Source organism: Cottoperca gobio, chromosome 3, assembly GCF_900634415.1.
Source record: "Cottoperca gobio chromosome 3, fCotGob3.1, whole genome shotgun sequence".
Lineage (NCBI taxonomy): Eukaryota > Metazoa > Chordata > Actinopteri > Perciformes > Bovichtidae > Cottoperca > Cottoperca gobio.
In genome coordinates, this window is record NC_041357.1 from 19,945,917 (window position 1) to 19,963,917 (window position 18,001).

Consider the following 18,001-nt stretch of genomic DNA (forward strand, 5'->3'; position numbering starts at 1 on the left):
TCTCCACACCTGCTGCACTGCACTCACTCGGTTGCCTGCCCCTAATTTGGTATTTCCACAAAGATGACATATGTATCAGGCAGACCAGGAAATGTCTTGGGTCGGGAGAGAACAGCTTCCTGACAGGTGTCACCTCCAATCTGCACAGGCCTGCCTCTGATGTGTTAACTATTCAATTAACCAGCACATTGCACTGAGTGGGTGCCAGCACCTAATTACCTCTGAGACCTTGGCTGTGAATGGAGTGAAATATGTGCGTGCATGTGCGTGGATGACAGGTCACACATCATATTATTGTTAAGGGTTCTTCTCACTCTGAACCACCTCGACATTCACATAGAATATGTAGTTTAGAGTATGTGTGCTTGTGTGAGAGAGACAAGGTGTTCCCTTCCATCCTCAGTCACTTCTCTCCCTATTTCCATCTCTCAGCACCAACTAAACACTGCAAGTAAAATAGGTGTTTAGCTTTCAGTAAAATATGAGTGAAAACATTAAATCAAAAAATAAAAACAGTATCATTTAGCCATGTTTGAAAATGACTCCTGCCGTGTGGCCTCTCTATCTCACACCATTAAAATAACGAGGTGTCACTGAGCTCTGCTTCCATGGCTCCAATGTTGACACCCATCAAGACAAATCTATATTTCATGGCCACTTACAGATGTATAAATAGCCAAATGAGGTGCGCTAACCATCTATAAAACGGCACTAAAAGGTTGCCAGAAGATGGCGAGTGTCGTGAGCCAGTTGCGCTGGTAATCAATCTGGGCAGAGAGGAGAGGAAAGGGGAGAAGAGTAAAGGAGTGGAGTGGGCTGCATTGCATGGGTAAGAGGCGAGGCACAACAAGCAGGGTAGTAAATCACATCTGCACGGCACGCTCGCCCCACTGACACACAGCCACTTCAACTGACATGGGCCTTGCTCGACAACCTGATGGATCACCACACTACACTCCATTAAAGGCAAACGGGCACGACAAGCACTGACATAACAAACAATTAGTCACTGCTGTGGGTATGGACTTTACATGCCGAGGGCCTGTCTGGTGATGGGCACTCACCTCCTTTCTTGGGCACTGAGGAACATTAGGTCCCTGGTTATTTTGTGATATTAAAAAAAAGCTATATACTGTATATCATTCACGGTCGTCACAAAGCATGGACAACATGTTTCATCGTTACCAAATAGATCATTGATAAATGACTTGAACCACATAAAACAGCTTCCATGAAACCATCATGTCTAATAGAAGACAAAGCTAACACATGACTACATTCAAGGTACCCTGCAGAGTTTTTGAGCACTAGTGGCACTTTGGAGCAATATTTTTAGTGAGTGTGTCTCCGCTTCATCCACACCGGAGCATGCAGGTGATCCAATACACATTCCTGCCAACAGTTTCTGACTATTCTACTGATCGACAGATGGCAGGGATGTCCCAAGAAGCACAGCAACGTGGCAACAAAGGCAGTGAGGAAGAAGTAAACATGGATGAAGACAATGCAGGTTTCAGAACAATAAACAATGTGGCTTTCAAATGTTTTAGGAGGAAAGAAATGCATTCTTTGTTTTGGTGACTTAATAACAGGCTGTAAACTGTAGCCGTTGTAAGTCCTGACTGTTTGAGAGCTGGGACTCATAGACAGTAGTGGCATGAAGGAGCGTCTCTACACAAATGACCCTGGATCTTCACTACACTCTCCCTTCTGCTGCTCTAACGGCTAGAAATAGTCTTCAGTAAATATCATTGATTCTTATTAGTAACATATGTTTCATATGTTTGGTGGTGTGAAACCTTTGCTCAGACACCAGTTTTTCACCTCGTTAACTGAAGCGCTTTTTCTGTCATTTGTTTTCTGCAAGTTAATTAACACATTTGGTCCTACTTTGGGAAATCTCTCTAATTATCTTCTTCTTGCTATAGTACTTAATTTATAATACCAATGGAATATAGAGCCGAGGCTGTTTTTTTAAAGTACTCAGTGATGTTACTTCTCTAAATTAAATTCTATAGCAAACAGTGCAGGTGCAAAAAAGCCAACTTGCAATTTCAGGACACTTTTAGAGGCTACTGCTGCTGGGGTGACCTTTGACCTACAGTGGTTTATGTCCTTGTGTAAGCTTGTGGAGTTTGGTCCTGCTGGGCCACCGTACTGAGGTATCTGTGGCCCCAGTCTGCATCCAAAACCTGCATATGTCTTTTCTATCCACGTGAGAAGCACAAAGAGGTCCACTCAAATGAGCAGATGCATAGAAAACAGACGCGGGTATATCCTTACAGGATACACACTTTTATTTAAAGCTACATATAGCTCCGCAGTGTATGATAGAAACTGTTTCTGTGTTCTCAATTTCAGAGCAGAGCAATCATGAACGTGTTGTTGCAAACTGTCCTAGGGTGCCTGGAGCTCAGCGCCTGGTCACTTTCTCCTTTCTGCCTCCTGCTGGTTAGATCGCTCCAACAACAACAGAGCTAGCTATGGGAGTGTGCGAGTTTGCGTTTGGCTCTGGTATGTGTGTATTTGTGTTGGGGCAGGTGGTGGAATGGAGCGCGAGCACCGGTGGGGATTCAGAGACAGACAGATGTGTACCTACCATCTCCCTACAGCTCCACTGGCACTTTAATGACACCAGCTCTAGTGTACATTAGATTATTAGACTCCAGAGTACAATATCCCAGACTGGATAATATTGTTTTTCCTCTGGCTGATGATGCATTACAAAAATAAGGAATGGTGTAACAGATGTCTCTCGGGGTAAAAATAATAAATCACACAGACTTGTAACATGGTTGAGAAATATGCGCCCACAAACACACCCACATCCCCGAAACACTTCAGTGATTCATTTACTCTCTTTACTCCAACTGAGCAGCAAGCCGGGAGAGAGGAAATGAGACAGAGAAATGGGGAAAAAAGAGATTAGTTTGCATTTAACTTGCAAACATCATTAAGGCCTCTGTGCTAATTGTGTTGTTTTAAACGAGTGAAATCTGATAATGACTTCATTAGAGATTCAGTGTAATGACGACTCCCAGGGTTTAGAGAGAAAGAGAATAAATACGGAGACGAAGATGTTTGTGTGTGTGAGAGAGAGACAGTGTGACGAGACCGAGGAGAGAACACGCGTGCTGAGGCTGTCTGTTGAATCACTATTTAGATACACACATAACTGCTCACAGAAAAACGAAGAAAATGTTACAGGCAGAAAGGACACCACCAAAGGCTGAACAAGATAAATAGTAATAATAACAGTCATGGCTAAAGAGGTGTATGTGTGTATCACTTTCTTAATATGTATGTGTGTGTGTCCTCTCTAATGCGGAAGGGGACTGCTTGAGAAGGGGAGAGGTCTAATCCATAATACGGCAGCTCGCTGCATGGCTGCATACATTACTGCATCAATCAGTGCTAAGCTGCAGTGTAATTTTCTAACTATTTCTCTCCCTACCCCATCACACAGACAACACCCCATGGCTATTTCTGATGAGATTCAGAGCTGGAGAGAGGGAATGAGGGTGTGGAGGGGGAAGGGTGTTTATGAGGCAACCTACCTTCCTCTCCTCTCTCCTCTCCTTCTATTCATCCAGCCCCCTGATTAATTTCCAACTAGATTGCTTGGCCAGCAGTATTATTAGCATAAAATGTCCATGGATCAAGCCCAGCTATGAAACCCTTTCATCAAGCTGCTTGTCAAACACAACATTTCAAATCTCATTTTGTTTCTAATATCATTTTCATACTGGGGAAGTGATGGGGAGAGGAATCAGGGACTACGACGTGGAGAAACGGAGGCTGCCGACGAGGTGGTGGGGGGTACCGCAGAATTGTTATTCCAAAGATAAACGGAGTCATCAATCAAAATTAAAACCAGCACTACGTTTGGATTGAGATTCTGTACTAGCGGGCACACATATGCACGTATGCGTGCACGCCTAGCTGCATACAGGTCCTCATGCTGCGGGCCAAGGTCAGTGCTAGGTGGATGGGTGGGGTGGCGTCTGTGGGCTTGATCTGAACACTGGGACAAAACAAAACATGTGAGCTCAGCTTAATTTCTCATCTTCTGGTGCTTTAAGTCAGCAGCACTTTCACATATCTGAATCTATCACCACACATGACACCATACCTCCACAAACTCATAAAATGCCTGTCAATGTGCTACTCTCTGACAGCCGCGACAATAAATAATTCTAAGCATTGCTTTGATTACGAAACGAGTAACACTGTCACCGGCGCCTCCCACAAAGCAGCACACTGTGACATTAATTATGAAAAATAAGGAAGGACAGTGGTGGTGGTGGTGGTGGGGGGGGGGGGTTGGGGGATATTTTAATAAGGATACAGAATCAATGAAATTTAATCAATCTGAGCTAATTAAAAAAACTATATTGCGAAACAATCAAGGTGCATAAACAAGATTACAATAAATGAACTGCGGCGAGAGAAACGTGCTCTAATTAAATGATACAAATTGTCATTCCGAGGCTGTACGCTGTTTGTTGACACATTGAATAAGAGAGTGTGACACGCCTGACCACCCCCACGAGGCCCACTACTATCGCATCTTTTACAGCTTTAATTAGACTGAGGGCACATGGTAAATTTTGTCCTGGCCAGACGGTAGACTTGTTCACCTTTTTGAGTTGTTTCAATGTGTAACGCTGCAGTATGTATATATATATATATATATATATATATTATTTATCATAACAATGGATCATATGACTACATGCATGTGAAAACACATAGAGAATGACCCCGACTCCACAGTTCCTCTCAGCTCTACAGAGCGTTTCAGTGCCTTTTAACTCATTGTTTTCATTTTACAGCCCACAAATGTACTTTTTTGTTCACTCTCATCAGCATTGTTTTCGGTCAGGCGGCTAGCAACTAGCTGGTGAACACAGTGGAGCATTTATCCGCTAAAGCGACAGATATTTCCCTGAGGAGTTAGTGGAGACCAAACCAAAGCTATAAGGAGAGTGAATAATACTGAATTTATTTTCATCAGGTGGCAAGAAATACAACTCCACGTGAATGCTAATGATGCTTTATGTCTGCTGGGTGTGTAAACAGGGAATTGTCAACAGGTTCACCATATCAACTTAGATATGAATGTAAACAATGCAGGATTTGTAATATTTCGAAAATCGGCTCTGCAAATGTTTTGAGGAAGGAAATGTATATTTGCCAAGCCTCAAGGATACACATAATGTGTTTTGCTGAGTAACCCTGAATGTATGCATAACACAGTGAGAAAACCTTTGATATAAAGGTTCAAGTACATATGAAGAATGCATTTTGGAAAAGGTCTTTCGCTGAAGCCTGACATTTCTAACCACCTACAACCTACAGTCCACCCAGTGTTTTCATTTGGTCAATTAGGTTTTTCAGTAAAACAATGGCTCCATGTGCATTTTGAAATGTAACTCTACATATAATCAACACCTAGGGATGTCAGCGGTGTGAACTTATGTCCCCTATACGTGTGTCTCCATGCATTATTAAAAACATTTCGGTCTGGTGGTGATATTATTTGTTGCTATTACTACTTGAGACAAAACAGAAAAAAAATGCAAAAAGTAAAAGAAATGTATCGGAGGGATATTTTGGCTTTTTTGCGTTTTACAGTAAAAGAAGACTTCAAATGAGATCAGATAAAAGAATCAACCAAACATGAGGAATAAGAACTGGAGAACATCCAAGATCCTGGAAAACTCTTCTCATTACGTAGGACAGTTATCTTGCCAATGGCGCAACAATTTTCTTTACGCTAGAATTGGCCGTGAATCTGGAGTTAAAGGCAGTTTATATATTTTATAACAGCATATGCTATATTTCCTACTGGCTTCTAACTTACAATTAGTTTTTTAGGAAACATGTCTCACCGAGTACTGAGGAATTTAGAAAAACAGCTTTTTGGCATATGGCGTGGTGACCTACGAGTAGGTGAACGTGCATGTGTGCTGGAGGTTTCCAAACATGAGCTCACTGTTCTCTGCCTCTCTACTTTCTCATTCTTCACATCTGTCCGCAGGATCAGCAGCTCCAGCTTCAGCACTGCCAGCTACACGAGCAAAAACACAGAGACGCAAACAGAAGGTTCAAGGACACAACAATGTCAAAATGAACAAGTGATAAGTAATCGGTGATTATTACAGATGCACGCAGACACACAAATCTGTTTTTCTTTTTATGTTTAATTGGAATTCTATATCCATTACTAGTGTGTGACACAAGGCTAAAGTTGTTGCCACAGAGACACAAACATGCATGCATGCTTGCCCACACACACACACACACACACACACACACACACACACACACACACATTTAAAGTTCAGTGAATCGCTATCACTTATCAGGAATAATTGCTGAATGTTTGTGCGAGTGTGAAATTGAACAAAATCCCACTCTATATAATTAAAGAAAACAAAGTGAGCACACAATAACACGGAGAGGCCAGGAGAGCGTGAAGGCACGGATACAACCGAAGGCAACCGCGGCTTATTATGTTCGCTCTCTATCTGTACCTTTGCCTCCAGTCCAACCTGTGGAGCCCTGGCTGGGTGTTTGGAAAATCTGATTTCCTCACCTATCACTGCGTGTTACCTTAGACCCGGCCCTGTGGACAAGCTGTTCGGTTTGGAGACACACAATAAGTCTCATCACAACTTTACTCCCCGATGCTCTTTCCACCTCTCATCTTCCACTCACTTGTCTCTCTTCTCCTGTCTGCTGACCCATCTGCTTGGATGAAAATGACGTCCTCTGGTGAGTATAAGGAAACACTACATAAAGCAATTACTAACAAGCCTGATGTGGCAACCCCTCCTTTCCCTTTGTGTAGGGAGAGGATAGAGTGGGGCCAAGTGCCCTTCAGCAAAAATGAATTTTCCAATTTCAGTTAGTTCTTCTATGAATAAATAAACAAATGAATAATTGAAAGGAGCAACATAAATAAATAACATCACAAACATTTCACCGGTACTCATAAGTATTCTACAGATAACTCGGGCTGCATGCTAATGATAAAAACAGTACATGTAGCAGGTTGAGATGCATTATTCACTGCTCTGCTCTAACCAAAATTAAATAAATAAAAATCTCTTAAGAAACTCAAAACATCCTCTCAGCATTGAAGTGACAGGCCTGTCCCATTTATAACACACAAGGACACTGTGGAAAACAAATAACTGACCAGTCAGATGCAAGAGGGAATAAATAAACCAGTGAGGAGCTGGCAGCCATTGGCAGGATCTCAAAACCTTCAGCGAGTCGTTAGAAGGAAAATAAATACTTCCAAGTGCTCGGAAAGAAACAATGTTTTCTAAGTCCTGCAGGACGCATTGGTGATTAATTCTCACACTGAACAGGTATTGGAAATAATAAAAGAGTCATTTTCAGTTATTGACAACTTTCTCTGGGCCCAACGTTTTGATTGTATAGCAACAAAGACACTGACAGTTCAGTTAGAGACACTTCGGTCAGAGGATGATGGTTTCTAGGATAAATAGTTCTTCCCTTTGAGCTACACAGAGCAGACACATATCACTGAGACACGGGATACACAAAATGTATAAACGCTAAAACCAGGTATGGTAATAAGAATAGGAGGAGGTTAGGGTCATAGAACGAGAAAATCAATCAAGACAGACAAGAGGAGCAAGGTTTACTTGATTGCTTTTTGGGAGGTCTCAGACACATGTCCAGAAAAACTAAGTATGGTGACCTGGACAATGATGGCTTTCTAGGAGCATGTTCACGGCTCCAAATAAATCTGTGTTAACGCTGTTAGTGTTACAAATATTACATATTTTTGTAAGAAAGGTTGAATAATCAAAATTATGAAGCTGCAAAAGTAGTTACTCTGCACGTGTGAATAGAAAATGACTCAAGACCAGTAGTGTTAGGATAATGATGTGTAGGCGAATGGCTTAGGAGTCCAACAACAACAAATGCGCACAGTAACAATAAGTCCAAATCTAGACAGATCTCCATTCCACGACTCAACATTGTGATAAATAAAGGCCTCATTCGACCACAACTAATGTCCGATTCTACAGAGACAGTGGAAGAGGCGGACGCCATATTGAATGAGGGGTTAAACAATGATTACTAATCTCATTGTATTAGAATAAAGAACATCAGCATCAACACAGGGAGAAGTTGCCCTTTGTCCTCTGTGTGGCTCGTTTTCCACAAAGCTCATTAAGGGATACTGTTAACATGCTTCCTAAGCACAAAATGTTAATTAAAAACACAAGGCTAATATGCATTTTCACGCCACGCTTTTGAACGGCATAGAAAAAAAAAAAACTAATTTCCTCTGCGCTTCTGCTGATTGCAGTCTGATGCGGTGCTGAAGTTAATTAGAACCCTGTGATCTGATGTGATGAGAGGGTGACCGCACGGCACACGGCCACCAGCTCCCCTCCTTCCCCTCCACGACTGCAATCACCCCAAGCCTACTCATCATTACTGCCGTAGATTAGGCCATCTCATCCAGATTGAAGGTCCTGCCTTGTTTCTGCTGTCTCTTTTTAGTCCTTTCCCTCTCACAGTCTTCATCCCTGTCTCTCAGTATGTCCTTCTGGGCCACCAGGCTGCTGAGGCTTCTCTCTTCCTGCAGACACAAGATCCAGAAGGCCAGACAGCTCCTCTACTTCAACTTTAATGCTGCAGCTCCCTATCCCACAGACAATCCAGATCTATCTTCAGGTCATGTTCATCCTTCCTCAGCCTAGCTCTGGAGCTGGGCTAAGCAGCGGGACAGCACACAGAGGACCGGGTCAGCATCACAGTTACTATAGCACAGTTATCCTCAATGATTGTGAGTAGGAGTGCAGCATCGGCCAATAATCCCTTTGGTCAGTCAGAGCGTATTATTTAGGAATTTCATTCGCATTCATATCAGTTTGTACAAACATGTTTTAAGTATATGTTGCAGATTTTTAGAGGCACACCCAGGTCTCTACACCCCAAATTCTGCTATGGACTAATATGGTCTGTAAACTTTGCTGCCCTTTCAAGTCACAGCGTGCTCTCTGGACATTAAAACAACACGTCTGTAACAGCACTGATAAGTTTTCACTAAGAGACGCTCAAAGCGGGGGACCGTTTTTATGAAGTGACAAACTCACACAGTGACAGGATCATCTCATAAAAGTCCACGCGAATGAAATGAACGAGTGTTCGTCGGGTGTGAAAATATACTGCAGCACGCACCTCTGCAGACCCTTCTATTAATCAACCTGTCTGCACTTTGTTTTGAGAGTAATCTCGTCCAACCACCAGAGAAGCACTCAGCAGTAAGTGGCGCTTGGCTGTGCTTTGAAGGCCGTGGTTTATTGCCATCCCAAAGCTCAGCAAGACTGCGCTGTAAAAACACATCATCTCAGCGCTCAACACTTGCCTCCGGTTACACACCTCACACATGGCGATCTAGCGTGGGCCTGAAGACCTCCTTCACAACTCCTGGCTTAGTTTAGCTATCAGAGACCTATTCACGTAGACACCGTCTAGGCCCCTATTCAAGTCCTTTCCTTGTCTTTGTCAATGCAAATGAGAAGTCCCGCTTCTTAGCATCTCCCTTTCTAACACTTGGTCATGACATAAATCTCTTTACAAATAACAACAGTTAGGGGTCATGCCCTTTGTACACCTCCATCCCCACACAAATGACAATTTAAAAACAGCAGCAAAGCAGGTTAACATCAAAAGTTAGACATCTCTCAAAACTCCCTACATGGAGGTTTAAGGATGAATTTAAGATGGCTGCTTATAGAAGCCATATTATAAAAAAGGTCAGTCTGATCTTATTTCCCATCCCAGTCCAGAAGGGTGATTAAACGGATCTCTTTTTAACTGCCTTTTGTGAGTGTATCAAGGGGACAGAAGTGTGTGTGTGTGTGTGTGTGTGTGTGTGTGTGTGTGTGTGTGTGTGTTTCTGAAAGCGTTGTTGTGTGCAAGTTATGCTTGTGGACAAATCCTGAGGGCCAGACATTGTCCTTCAGCTGTCACTCATTAAATCGCTCCATTTCTTCGTATGAATTGCAAAGCTAGGCCAAAGACACGAATGCAAACTTTCCATTACTGTTTTTTTTCTTATCACTGAGTTGAGGTATATCATTGAGACACTGTGGTTCATAGTGCCACACACTGCGTGCCTTTTCAGTAATTCATTTTGTTGCTATTTCACTTCAAATCAACTCAACATGCTTTTTTTCATGAGCAAGGGATGCCGACCCCTCCTACGTACTCCCTGCTCTTGACTACAGTGAGAGGCATCTACAACTTTAACATACCAAAGCGTTTATTTGACCTCCTTTAAGAAAACCTCCTTAAATATTAAAAGAGTTCGGTTGTAATTTAAAGTAGAAATAAATGCAATAGCATCCATCATTCTTTTTATTGACCATATTCATTTGTTTCATTTCATCCTGAATTGTGAAGCACTTTCTAAAGTCAGTTTCCACATGAGCTTTGAAGGAAACCTTGATCATTCCTCTGACGTTTAATAATAATGATGATGATTGAGAATTTAGTGCTATAATGCTTTGCAGAAACATTTGATGAATTAGTGGTATGGACGCTTCAAATAGCCGCAGCCGTGTGTAATGACAGACTTTACCGATGCGTCAAAGTTGGTGAAATTGCAATTTGTTCGCCATATTTCTCATTGAGAGGTCTAATGAGTGGTGGAGCAGACGCAAGTATCGATATGCAAACTGATTTATAAGGGCATTTCTACGTACATTTATGGTTAACTGTCAGTGTGGAACTGAGGCTGGTGCGCAATGATTGAGATTTATAAAATAGTACTATTTTTGTCTTTGTGCGTACAATCTACACAGAGTTTTATGCATGTAGAGCACTTGTCTTTCTGCGGCTATGAGCATCAAAAGTCAACACCATATAATACTGAATGTCGACTGCAAGTGAAATGTAATTTCAAGCTGGAAAGAGTGACATGCATGTGCAGGTGTGTTGTGTAAAGCATGTCTGAGGAAGAGATTACTCTTAAATGGGAGACCTTCTGCCTTTCACGTACAAGAAAGACATTATTGGTCCTCCGTATAATTTGACTTCTGTTTAAACACTGAGAAAGTATATATGAATATAACAATGTACCTTCAAGGACACAACAAATGTTTTTTTTTTCCTGCACCACCGATGAAAAGAGCTGTTGAATCACATCTTAAAGGTAGCATATGTGGCATAGCTACAGCTCCTCTTTTCTCTCTAAAGAAGGAGGTCAACAGGTCAAGGCATGGTGGCCCACAGCACTAGCAGCATTTTCTTGCCTTCTTCTTTGAGCTCAATCAAAAGAAAGGATGAACCGAAGCCAAAGGTACACATGGACACTTATATGTAGTGGGTAAACCCTTCACTCCTGTGGAAAACAGTCGTGTGGATATGTGTGTATTCAGATGTGTGTGCCTTCGATCAATAAGAAAGGCCACTGACCTTTCTTTGCAGGTCTTGCCTCTTATCCTGCAGCAGCGTCTTCGGCCTGTCCATCTGCACCTGTAGCTCAGAAATCATTTCTTCTTTCTGCCTCTTCACCTCCTCCTGCTCAGCACACAGACACAAAAGAGGGAGCAGAGGTGAGTTGTACAGAGGATTGAATATGTCTGTTTTTAAAGGTGTCAGCACACCTTACTTTTGCATAATACATATCACACCTCACAGATGATCCATTAGCAGGTTACAGCGAGAGAGACGAGCAATAAGCTGACGAGATGCACCTGAAGCAGAAGCACAGAGACAGGCACACTGCACAAAAAATACACAATATCCTCCACTTTTACTGCCAGATGAGAGGGTGGGATTGTCCCTGTGGGACAGACTCGTGTGTGGCTGCATTTAAAACCACTTTTACTTCTGTGCTCCGACCCTAAACTGCCTCCGGAGAAAGCGCAAAAGACAAAGTGCGTGAGAGAAAGAAAAAGAGAGAAATAGAGCGAGAGACGAACCTAAAGAGGGAGGCAGATAGAGAAAGAGAAAGAGAAAAGGCAAGCCACTACACCACACCCTGCACTTCCAGACACTGATTTATAATTTTAATATCTCTAATTTCCACAGCAGCGCCCATTTTCCAAATGTCATTTTCCAATTTATGTCAAAGCGTGTGACCATTTTTCTTAATACAGCTTATGACAAGCTCGGTGGCAAGGCGGATATGCAATTCAGATTGAGTGTTTTACAGGCACTGCAGCAGACACACCGGGGTGTTTGTGTGTTTATCTTTATCAGTGTCTGCTCAGTATTTTGGAGGGGAAAGACCAGGAGCCTTATACACCAGGGAAACATCGGATCCCCTGCAAAATATGTGCCCTCAGGGAACAAAACCATAATTCTGGAATAAATCTAATAATTACAGTTATCATAATAAGAATTATGATGGTGGCAATGATAATGTATTAAAATATGCATTAACATTAAGAGCTTGAAATGGAATGTGGGTTGGCTTTATGACCATTACATGAATATTGATGTTAATTAAAACAGAACCTCCCTTTTTATGTATCACTCTATCTTGTTGTAATGATAGGAGTTGGATACAGTCGTGAGCCAGATGGACCAGAATTCATTAGTGGCTGGTTCACCCCATGTGGGACACTGTGGAACCCCTCTTGGATGTGCCAAGGAATTTGTAGGTTGCCTCTTTCCATATCAAACTCTGTGATTGTGGACTAATAGCATTTGAAGTCTCCAGACACAATGTGTTAATCCAGATGTTTAAGGCGTAAGAGGCAGCCGTGATAAGGGTTCCTTTAGCTTTAGATGAATTAGTAATACATTTCTTTACCCAAAATATATTAGTACTTACTTCTTTACTTCTTTTAAAGAAGCTATTTAATTTGTCCTTCAAGTTTTTAACGACTAAATTTTTAGTTTAAAAAATACATTTCGGATCAATTTGTGAAGAGTGAAGGGTCAGTTGGATTCTCTCAACACCACGGTTGTTGTTCTTTCTTTACTCCGGGAATATTTTCTCTATGAATTCTACTTTATGCTTTTCCTTTACCTCATGAGTCATGTCATATATTCCTCTCCAACCGAGCTAAACCACATATATCTTGTTGTTTGGTTTCCCTCTCTGACCCTCGGGAGAACGATGAAAGATGACCATGCACCGTTTATACAGAGCCCTTTGGTGACAGTTGGGAACAATGCATATTTAAATAACAGTATAGGAAATACCTCAACAACATATCTACAGCTTATCGCTACAAAAAGAGTCTGGGTATCGGTGATTTAAGAGGACCTTACCAATGATTTTCTATGTTTCATCACATTAACTTTAAACAACTACTACTGACCTTTTACTAAAGCATGCAATCATTTTTAGATTGATTTCCTTCTTTATGCTCCAGGCAACCATTGATTCCAGTTCATGCAACTATGGTTACAAAAATCAATTTGCAAACACTTGAAATTTGCTTGAGAAAGTCTATCTATTACAGTGGGCATTACAGTACTGTACGACAAATCAATGGGTTTTGTTAAATGTTATTTTATTTTTTTTATCATCGTGTTGTAATGCAGCTGCGAGCAGGGATCGAAAGCTTCCTCGCTTCACATGCTTGTGGAGAAACGCAGACATCTCGGATTAGACAGTCAGTTGCTGAGCAGCAAACTTTTCAAGGCAAAAAAAGTCAAATATTCAAATAATACTTTGATGTTTGATGAGTCAATATCAATGTACAGTAAATGCCAATAAGCGTTGATCCAAGAGAAATGTAATTAAATGTCTGTAACGTGCAGACGCAAGTCGGCCAGCAGTGAGGTTAAGAATAGGTTAATAATAAAAGACGCTAAACCACCTGTGTGTTCAACACATTCATTGAACTGAGGGCTTGCTGCCTGACTTTTAACGGGGCTAAAAGAAACCTAACCCTGAACGCCCGTGAAGTTCTACTCTGGCTACAAACATGCTCTAAAAACCATTAATGATTACTGGGACAGAGCAAGGCCTGTCTATGGTATAGTGGTGTAAAGACCTGCTTAGGGTAATTTAAACAGTCTCAGCTGTATCCCTACGATCCCTCTGAGCCAAACACTGATCGACTCTCTGTGAGTGGCGGCCTGCCAGCTCCCGTGTTCCCTACTATTGAAAAAAGGGTAAAAATAACAGGAACAAGTTGTCGGAAATGAAATTTCAATTCATCCAGTCCTTTTATACACTGGTGCGAGAGCCTGTCGTTGAGAGGGAGGGATCAATAGTGTTTAGACAGCAGGGCAGATTTTCTAAGCGCTGGATCAATAGGAAGGAGAGAGGAAAAAATACCCTGGCTTTTCTTTGGCTGTTGTAGTAAATACGAACAAATCAGTGGCCTTAGGCTAAATGGATTGACCAGCTGTTTCCGAGTTCTGTGTTGTAAATAAAGATCCATTCTGAGGTGTGTAACCGAGGCCCAAAGGCGAGAGTGCCACTGTTCAGGTTGGCCCTGCATGGGCTGTGCTGGACCACACATGTGTCAGGGGGTAAGGGAGGCGAGGTAACAGAGGGGGGACCAAGGGCAGAGCTGCCTGTTGCTATTCAACTGTGTTCATTGTATAAAAGGGGATATACCGTAGGTACGGTATTCTTTTCGTACAACAGACATGGATCCTGTTGATTTTTAGACTTGGTCTCTTCTTTTTTCATTATTGTGTAATAAAGTGATGACAGAACAAGTACAGGGACAAGTAGGTTTGGTAAAGTTTGAAACATCCAGCTTCTGCCACTCCTAGTAGCACGAACGCAATCCTATTCATTTTGTATGTTCCTCCGAAATACAAATACGTTAATCTCTCATACAATACATTGATTCAATTGATTAAATAATTGGCATTTGTTATATGCAGTCATGAATAAAAGGCTGAAAATAAAGAGGTGAATAATTCCTATCTTGTCACACATAAAGCATCTGATTAAAGAAATTGACAAAAGGCCAGAAGCACAAGTATAAAACCGGTTTGTGACGTAGGCAACTGGCAAATTGTGTCAGCCTAAATATCTCCCCCAATATACCGGGCTAATCCGAGGGTACGATCCTGACAGGATGACTGATGGTCTGCTTGCTTTGCCTCACCTCTGGACTTATTAAAGAAAAACACCACAGGCCATGTTTTCACAAAACACATTGGTCAACCCCAGTGGTGAATGTGATGGGTGAGATTCATCACTAAAAACTCTTCAGCCCAAACAAAACACACGTCGGAGCCCCAAACGACACAAAGTCCTCTGGTCCTTACCGATTGCCTCCAAACTCAGTGAGAAGACACTTTGAATGTGTGTGGAAAGGGATGGCTGTTGACTCTTGCTGCAGCGTTGACAAGAAGAGAAGAGAGTCTTTACTGTGCTTGGAAACACGGTCTGGCTCTTAGAAAACGTCTACATGTGGCTAAAATCCCCTTCCTCTCAAAACTCCTCACTAAAAATACAGCACTGCCTGCTGTTGTATACAACTGCAGTTTGGTGGTGCAGCGGCACACGCTGATCTCATACCTACTGTACAATTACAGTCACATAACAGAATCTTCACGAGAACACATAAATAGAGCAGCTAGACATGTTGCACAACTCATTTGAGAGCAATTTCACAATGTAATTGAGGCTTTGTGTGTGCATGTGTGTGTTTGTAAGTGCCGCCTCTCCCTGATTAAGGTGACCTAAGATTGTGCACTTACCGCATCTCAGGCTGAGCAGCAGAGGTTAGAGCACAACTCATTGGCTTCCTGAACACATTACCTTAATGATGCCATTCCTCACGCCTCCATTTCAACACATTTAGAGATGGAGCAGTTACAACGTCTATTAAGACATTCAAATGATTCCCCCAGCTATTTACCCACTGCTCTAGCACAAAAGGGTAGCCTGAATTAAGTGTGACAGCGCTGACTCGTTTCCCTTTCCAAACAGACAAATACATAGACAAAGTCATCATGCAGGAACAGGTCATTAAAAATTTAGATTACAGCTTTTTTTGCTTTGCTGAAATCTCTTGTCTTTTCCTCTGCTTGTTAATGGGCTTGTTTTTCTTTTAATATTAAAGTGTTCATTATGACAGATTGTGAAGCCGACTCTGAAGGCTGCTTGTTCTCATGTTCCTGGCATCTGATCAAACCTCATTTGCTCGACTGGGGGATTGAATGAAAAGTCTCATCATTAACCCCGCGTCTGCCTCTGCAGGAGGAGTGGCTTTTTTCCCTTTTCCTTTGGTGCACCTCAGTTTGCACAGCTGTTGTGAATGTCTCTGTCACCCCATCAGGAACGTACACGGATATTTAAGAAAACTAAGACATCCACTAACCTGTAGAAGACACGAGGTATATGCGGTGTCCTTTTCATTGTCAGTTGCCGTAGACAAAGTGTTTCAAAAGTCTAATCTGATTGTCATCTTTTCTTCTTAGTCTCTAGTTCTCGACCAGTTTACTGTCCGATGAGCTGCACATCTCAGTGAATGCTCCTTGATGTGGTCAAGTCCCCACAGACTATATGTTCCATACTGTGGCCTGTTTAAACGGTTATCCCTCTGTTTTGAGGTATTTGGGGGTATTCTTGGGAGGAGACAAGGGCTATTGAGAGTGTTTATGTTCCTGGCTTGTACAGAGGCTTCTAATGTGTAACACAGGGCACTTCAGTATTCAGACGCCTGGGGCTATTCTCTAAGTGGTCTTTACTTTGAAAACACAGGTGCCCTCCAGGGGTTGATGAGTGGTGGTTGTGTGCGTGTGTGTGTATGTATGAGGAGGCAGTAAGCTGGGAGGGCAGATAAAGGAGCTGCACTGTTCTGAGGTCCATGCAATGCTCTGAATAATATATCCATACATCATGAGTCCATGTCAGACTTTGATTCAGTGTGGTGGTCTTGCAGAAACCACTGTGGTATTATCTTTAATAATGCAAGGTGGGATTAGCCGCTTACTCTCTTCTGATAAATATGGGCAAATCAATTAATTCCACTGACATTCCCCCCCTACAGCACATATATAAATCCAACATTGTGCCGGGTTTTGTTGTTTTTGGTCTCTAAAGCAGGACTGAATAGTTTAGTTTTTATGTCCTTATTCCAAACAAAAACTCTAGAGTGCAGGGAAGATTTGTTATTGTTGCAGAACACTGTAAAATGACTGTAATGTTGATATTTGAAAATCTAATGAGGTTTGGAGGGAGCTCATAAGCTAGACGAATAAAGTTGCATATCCCTCGCTGCTGGTGCGTAACACTTTTTGTGATAAAATGAATCAGAGGTTTGACATATCTCTCACTATAATTAGCAACCAGACAACCATGACCAAACAAGACAATGCATTCTATGGCTTACTGGAATATAAACATGTTGACATCATGTAAATACAGAATGACTGCACACTTTTACTGGTGGAAAGCCAGTTCAAATAAGGACAATGAAAGAAATAAATGAGTTTGTAATGCGTTTCACAGAGGTGACGGTGTCAGTGAGTGCAGTACTGATGGAAAGGCCTCATGGCCATTTTAAAGGCTATAGACCACTTAGCAGATCTCAGCTGGTCCTCGTGCCAGTGACCTTAGTAATGAGGAGCAGCTGGCACAACAGTCATTAGGCCTGGCTATCTCCACCTACAGGAACCATCTTTTATTTCCATAAAACCTTTTATCCCTTTCTCTCTGTGCTGCTATCCCGTCCAACACTGGCCGAGGGCCATTAATGACTACAGCAGTGTAGCAAATGTCAAAGCTTGTCTTATCAATACTTCTAAAAACAGAACATCAATAGAAATAGAGGCAGAGCAGATATAATATGTTTCTGGTAGTGTCACAATCTTGTAGGTCTAATTAAGCTGAGTTCAACAGAATGCAGGAGAGGAGAGAGGAGTGGAGAGGGGGACCCAATTAAAACCAAATCGAAACTCAGACTCTACACTCATGCACACTATGAGCGGAAACCTGTGAAAACAAGAAGAACAAGCTTTATTAGTCCCCGTTACATTAATATTCTAGCCTAATGAAAGCTTAGTTCCC